This window comes from Centroberyx gerrardi, chromosome 8, assembly GCF_048128805.1.
Source record: "Centroberyx gerrardi isolate f3 chromosome 8, fCenGer3.hap1.cur.20231027, whole genome shotgun sequence".
NCBI classification, from domain to species: domain Eukaryota; kingdom Metazoa; phylum Chordata; class Actinopteri; order Beryciformes; family Berycidae; genus Centroberyx; species Centroberyx gerrardi.
Window position 1 is genome coordinate 27,834,453 of NC_136004.1, and position 7,663 is coordinate 27,842,115.

Sequence of the window (7,663 nt, forward strand, 5' to 3'; positions counted from 1 at the left end):
CATTTTTACATAAACATCTTGCCTAGTGCAGCTTTAATACCTATTAATACCTTTTAAATACCCTTTAATGAATGTTTTTGCACAATCTTGAATTACTTGCAATACCTCCACAACCGTAGCTTACCAAGACCTTAAATGTTACACTGTTTTGCCTAAATCAAATAAGCCTCTTGCAGAAAAAAAAGATATTGGTCAATCTCATTGAGTCCCAGCCAAAACGGTATTTTCAGTGAAGATGCAAGTAAATGAAAGAGCACTCATTGAGACCTATCGCTTTGCCTGTAGCCTACACTGTCTGACTGCATACAGCAAGCCAATAGAAACCAAAGAGATGAGAGGCAAAAGAGCAGGGTAAGAGGTCTGACTCTGACTAAACAGCAGAGGAATTCAACCAGCACTTAAACCTTCAACATCAGACAAAAGCTAAAAGTCATCAGTCCTCATCTTATTACTTTCTCTCTCAGGTCTTTGCCAGTAAACTAATCGGCCAAGCGTGAGTACGATTCTAACGTAGCACATCGCACCACCAAGCTAATCGGTCACAATTTGTCTGGTGAACTACGCGGCGTAGTGAAAAAGAGCTGAGAGCTTGATTCAGGGCGCACCCCTCGCATTATCAAGATAAATTGTTTGATGCTTTCCCCCCGCGACGTCTTCCCTTAGCAGCACCTAGCCATTAACTCTCACAGGAACTGTAAATGTTCCTTCCATTAGGTTTTCAGAGTGAGGAATGCTGAAGGCTGAGCGGTCTTGAAGGCTGAGAGGTCTTCGCATTTCTCTCATACAAAAGTGTCTTACACTAAAAATGATTATCCCCGCCTCGGATATTCAAACGGTGAAGTATTTGAGCGACAATGAGTTTCACCATGGTAAGATGTTTAAAAGCCTCTTAAGTGATTCAGTGAGTAAGCAATCGAAAGTTTGTAAATGAAAGCGATGACCATCAGCCATGCTGGACCGTTGGTAAAAGCTTAGTTCAGCTTTAGTTCCTCTCAAGGATTATTTCCTTCAAAAATGAAATTGCTCAGCGTTGAGTGACGTGACCGGGTGTGCAGCATAATCATGGCCATAACCAATGAAATTCCATTTTTTGTTTGTTTCCCTTTTGCTACCTTTTGATTTTGCTGAAATTGGGCGCTCATGTCCCACACTTGTCAATATACAGTACATGCTTGTGTGTGTGTCCATATGATCATTTGTAAGTGCATGTGCAGGTGATTGTGGATGTGTGTGTGAGTGAACACGTATGGAGTAGACCTTTGAAGTCCGACATGCTTCAACATAAATCTCAATCCCTTCCAGTACGTTCTTTCACTCCCTTGTAGGTAAGGAGAAGGCGAGCCAACCGTGAGCCTTTGAAGGTGTCACGCTTAAAAATTAATTTCTCTTGTTGGTGTATGGATATGTGTCGGCTGTTTCTTCCAATGCAGCCCTTATACAATATCATTTTATGGCTGTTTTGCGCTTGTTGCTGTGGTGTTTCTGCACTGCACTTCCCAGAGATCACCTGTCAATCAAACAGTGTGGGCGGGACTGTGACGTCTTTGTCCTTGGATTTTCTGTTGATGCAGTTTGAGTTTCTCTTTTCTTTGTCTGTTCAGCCATGGTGGCTATCGCTGCTCATGCCAACTACCCAGTTCTTCTTCTTCTGCTTATTCCACACAAACCGCTGCGCCAGGAGATTTTTCTCGACACTCTGTGCAGCAAAAGTAAAAGCTTTCATGAACTGAGTATGGGTTGAATCATGTTGGGTTATATCTATATTATCTATATCTATTAGCGATTAGACTAGCTTAACAGACATTTATTTATATGAAAATGTTGTGGATTATTACTTTAATAAGTAGGCAAAATACTGTATACTTACGCAACATATTCCTTTTTCGTTTTGTTGATAGAGGAAGTGTGGTGGCAGCCCAGTGGTTAAAGAGAGCCATTTACCATTTTTCTTCCATTTACATTTATTATTTCACATTATTACATATGATTTTTAGGATTGGCTGGTGACTAGCATCATGGGGCATCCGTTACAATGCCAGTACATGAATGACGAAGCTCAATGTAAGTCCAGAGAATGGTGATTTATTAAACACACAGAGTAGGAAAAACAGACACACATGGGCTGATGAAATAGATGATTTGGAGCGGTCTGTAGTTGTTGACAAGGTGAGAAAAGGACACATGAGAAAAGGAATGAGAGGGAGAGAAAAGGAATGCGAGGGAGAGAGCAGCGCTGCAGCAGCTTTAGTGCTGAACAGGTGAACACAATCAGGTAAACGACTGGTGGCAGAGACCAAGGTGCTTCTAATGAAAGTACTGAGGAAATATCAAGTGCACTAAATAGGGTGTAAAGGAGAGTGAAGTGAGGAGCGAAAGAAGTGAGGCAGTCAAACAAAAGAGATTGCTGGTTTCTTCAATATACACATACAGTATATATATACACACAACAAAACAGACATACAAGAAAGACAACAAACACTACATTATCAACTAGAGACAAGACAATACACTGAACTGGGGAGGGGGGGGGGGGGGGGGGGGGGTTACAGTGTTATGGTTATACCAGTGCAAATAGTTACACCTGCATGCATATGATCCATCAAATGAAACCTGCATAGCTCCAAAACATGAATATAGACTTTTTGTTTTTACTAATTTACCAATTTGAAATCCTGGATTGGCTGGGAAGTGAACAAGACATGCTTTTGCCTCCCGCAACAACTACCAATGAGGTGCCCTCAAGCAAAGTGCTTAACCCCCCCCCCCCACACACACACACACACACACACACACACACGCACACACACACACACACACCCACTGGGCAGCTCCTAGGTGTGAATGGTGAAAAAAGAGAATATTATAGCCTACATACTCAGCCAATCTTCTCTGGGTAAACAAAGCTTACCACAAAAAAATCCAAACCTTTCAGTGTAACAACTAGGCAATATATATGAAAGGGTGATGCCTCACTCTTCCCTTTTTTCACATGCAAACATTTCATTGTGTGTATCGCCAAAAAGAAGATCGCTTTAACTGATGTGGGCCATCTAATATCCTGATCTCCAAAGCATTCGCCGTTGTGCAGGGAACAGTTTGGATGCGATGACAAATATGCCATGTCAAAATGCACAGGGAGAAGCTATATTGTGCCTCACCCCAACTCAATCTCTTAATATTAAATCTGTCAGGCATAATTGGTTTCCTACCAGATTAAAACATAAAACTGCAGGGAAGACACTGTTCCCAGCTCACCACCATCTGTGCTCTGCGATGTGCACACTGCAGCAAGACTTAATGAATTATTAGGTCATTAAACCGAGTGCGTATACAGTCGAACCTCAATCAACCACCTTTGACTCCGGGTGTCTTCCGTGTCTTCCCTCCGTTCACCCCCACCCCGCACCCCACTTCACCTGTGACACCCACTGGCACCCTGCCTGCATCTGCCCTTACAGATTACAGAAACAAATGGCCGCCCAGTGGCTGCAGGGTGTTCCTTGGGAGCTATCAGCCACAGGACAGCTGTGTTTCCCGCTGCCAGCCCCGGCCTGGCAAAAAGCCCCACAGCACCACTTGAAACACACGCTCCCCAGTGTCACTGTCCAATTATAGAGACACAGCTCTCCTGCACTCTGCATATGTGCTGATGGTTTGAGCTTGAAGCCATCTTTACCTCTGCTAACCAAGTTGGAAGGATGTTATGTTTTCACCTCTGTTTGTTTGTTTGTTAGCAAGATATCTCAAAAGGTTTCAAACAGTTTTGGTTGAAATTTTGTGGATATATAGCCACTGGCTCAAGGATCAGTTGATCTGGGATTTCCACTATTTTTTTAGCATGCACATGTGCTGGTGGGAAGGTCCAACATCCAGGACTTCCAAGTCGGCTGCTAAACAGCATTGCAATTCACGTGCTACTTCATTGCAAAATCAAACGCAGAACATGAACAATAAACAAACCGTTACAGAGGCTGCAGCTTTGCAAGTTGGAAAATGTTACCCTAGCTGACCTTCCAAGTTCCAACTATCCATAGCAAATAACTATCTAGGTAAGCTAGTCAGCTAGCTGCTGACCTTCCAAGATCTTGAATGGCATGGTCATGAATTAATGAAAAAACTGAAGTCATTGCCATATACACTATATATGATGCAATGATATCCATGAACCTTCTCAACATGGTGGAAAAATCAAGTTTTGTGTCAGTCAATGGTAAAAAAAACACTTATACACAGTATACACATAACATGCATCTTGATTGCACGCTTGTAGTTAGCCAATAACCATCATAACTGACATTTGTTTAAATGAAGTTTGTTAAGCTTGTTAAGCTGCAGGAAGTCCATGTTTGTTTGTCATTAGCAATCCTGGATAGTCGGAGCTTCCTATCAGCACGTGAAAGCATAATAACTTGTGCTCTGAAAAACTTCTTTGGCTCCACCCATAGAGGTTTAACTCAATTAATAACATTATTTCAGCAATCAATAACATTATTTCTGCCTCCAAGGAATGTTTCTAGAACTAAAAGTCCAATCTGTGAAAATATGTCAAGAATGTGAATTTGAATTGGTCAAAAAATCGAAACAGCAGCGTCTCGGATTGCCCTGGGTGTACAGTGACTGATAACACTTGAGTGCTCTTGAGCGCTCGAGTGACCACCAACAGTACATGCTTTGTTGAGCCCCCCCCCCCCAGCCCCCGAACGCCCCATCCCCATCCCACCATCCCCCTTGTCAAGCTTCTTCAGTGTCAGGTCAGTGGTGCTATTTTGTTTGGTTAAAAGTGTGATAATACAGAGAGAGAAATGCCCATAGTGAAAAAAAAATGTGAAACAGGCTTTTCTGTCTGTTGCAGAGCATACGCCATGTTCCTTTCTTGCCCTTTTAGTTTAATCATGTCTCCATAAAGAATTCATCACTGTTACCATCCATGTTCCAGACTATATATTCATCAACTTGATGTTTTTATGTAATGGTCTTGATGAAAATGAATGCTAGTATGCCCGATGCCCTTTTCCTTCATTTCACATTTCCCCTTCTGAACCTTGATCACAGAGAACATGTTTTGCTTCGGCGGAAGAGAAGAGATTGCCAAGTCACAAACACCACAATGTCAACAGCGATCTTCCACCACACACAAAACACAAGTTGTCTGTTTTGTTTTAAACATCGCAGAGAGAAAGAGCGCTCAACAAGCTGCACAATCAAAAATAAGTCTTCTTCTGTTTTCTTTTGAGATTTGATGCCTGGCAGCGCAGATGCAAGTCCTACTTAATAAAAAAATGGACAGGCAGTACACCGTGTGGAAAAGCCAAAAATGACCATGTGCTTGTTCTATTTTCTGGGGGGGAAAAAAAGGACATTTTATGTTTTTTTCACTCATCCTCCAGTTTGGCATGTCTTGTGTTGAGATGATGTTGGCACCATGAAGGAGCAGATGCTTCTGATTAGCTGCCATTACGCCTCTGTGGCGTCACACAAACATATTCCTGCTTCCTCCCATGGGCGACGATGGGTCCAACGTCACCCTCTGCCAGCGATGTGCGCGAATGTGCGGACGTGCGTGTGTGTGAGACAGTGATAAAGAGAGAGATTAAAGATGAAGTGGGACAAAGGGATTGAGGATGCATGACAGAGAGAGAGAGAAAGAGAGGAAGAGAGTGTGTGTCTGAGGAAGCGGAGGAGAGAGAGGCAGGGTGGAGCGGCCCTCCCTCACTTTCCTTCACATTCAGGTTGGATGACACCATCGGGCTAGTCAGGCAAATAGGATCCTCGCAAGACCGGTCCAGAAGATTAAAGCAGGACAGCTGGCTTTGATGCTGCCGCTGCTCTGCGGTCGCTGGAGTGGAGCAGGATGGAGAGCTGGATTGTTGTCATGCCCAGTACTTGAGCTTCTCTCTCTGGCTGCAGAAACCGCATCTCTTCCGGCGCCTGGACAAAGAATCAGCACACACTCATCTTACTAGTGAGGCCAGGTGCCAGAGACAGGTGAAATGGAGGCGACCGTGAGATGAAGCCGTCTTGAAATGAAAATACCTGCCTGAGACAGAGGCATCTTGAATACCAAACTTCCCAGCAAACATTTTGACTTTGAATAGATATATACATTATTACATTATCACATTATCATTACATATATATAGATTATACAATGGCCTGTACCAAATATATCGCCAAAATGAAAGATAAGACGATAAGACTGCTGACTGCATTGTTTTGTGAAATAAGAGCCTCAGTGTCTTTCTGGTATCGGTTCAAAATAGTTTCTAAAACTGTTTCAATAGAATAATTTTTTTTATATCATATTGTGTAAAAGCTAAGGAGAGTGAATCTGCACCTTTGTCACTGGCTGGACATAAGACAGACAGGGTGCGGTGGCCCCAAAAATTGCATTAAGAGCAGACAGAAAAGACTTCACACTCACAAATAGGAAGAAAAAACTCCTCAAGCCGAGTTATCCATTATTTTCCATCTGACAAAGTGCAGAGGTGCCGAAGTGGTGCAAAACGTCTTCAAGTTACCCTATTATCAGTGCAAAAGATTGGTTTAAAAAAGACCCGAGTCTAGATATAATATTGCAAACATTTTGCAAACCGTTATATAGAGTCTCTAAATGATAGTGAGTCTTTCTTAACCGATCTTTTGCACTGATAATAGGGTAACTCGAAGACATTTTGCATCACTTTAACACTTCCACACTTTGTCAGATGGAAAATAAAAAGCCTATTTTTTGCATTTGGGTAACTCAGCTTGAGGAGTTTTTTGAGTTTTTTCTTCCTGTTTGTGAGAGCAAGCTCTTTTCTGTCTACTCTAAAACCATACTGTGAAACTTTTCTGCTCATTAGGGTTTGTCATGTAAACCTAATGAGTTGGATTTGGCCTCCTGCATGTCGCCATCCATCAATGCCGGCAGGGTTGCATCAAAATATCTATATTTTATTACATTTGTTTATTTATATTTTTATCAAGAGTTTATTTATTGAGGGCAGAATGATGTAGCTTCTCTGGATAACTGGAAGGTTCTCCGATTAATGCTAAGATTAATGCTTGATACTTCTAAAACATCGCTTGATAAATCTATTGGCCCTACTCTGTCCCTGCAGAAGTGCACTAGTCACTACAAGTTATGCCTACCGTACATTAGACGACATTTAGTCTGACACACTCTCACATTTAACAACAATTTGTCTCAAGTCATGAGTTTTTAGTCCTAGAGCTGCTCACATTTTAAGATTCTGTCAAGACTGAGGATCATGCAGCATCACAAATTAAAAGAGGATTTTTCAGAGATTTTGTAGTAGTTCCTTGCTTGCATCACGCAGGTTTTCAGTGCATGTGAAGGATTATACAGGCTCAAAATATACTATGGACATAATCGACTATGATGTTTGAGTGTGAGTGAAGCTACAACATCCCCCTCCTCCACCATCTACACACACACACACACATACAACAAACCACACATACGCAACACAGAGAGAGAGAGATAAAGAGAGCGATAAACTCTCCACAGCTCCCAGTTTCTCCTCCAGTTCGACGCTCCAACAGAACCGGGACTTGCGCTTCCCTGCCGGCATCACCATGTTTACTGCTGTCTGTCTGTAGAGTCTGCATTAAGACCGCATTAAGACAGCTTCAACTGAGGCTTACACCTAATGCCTGTTCG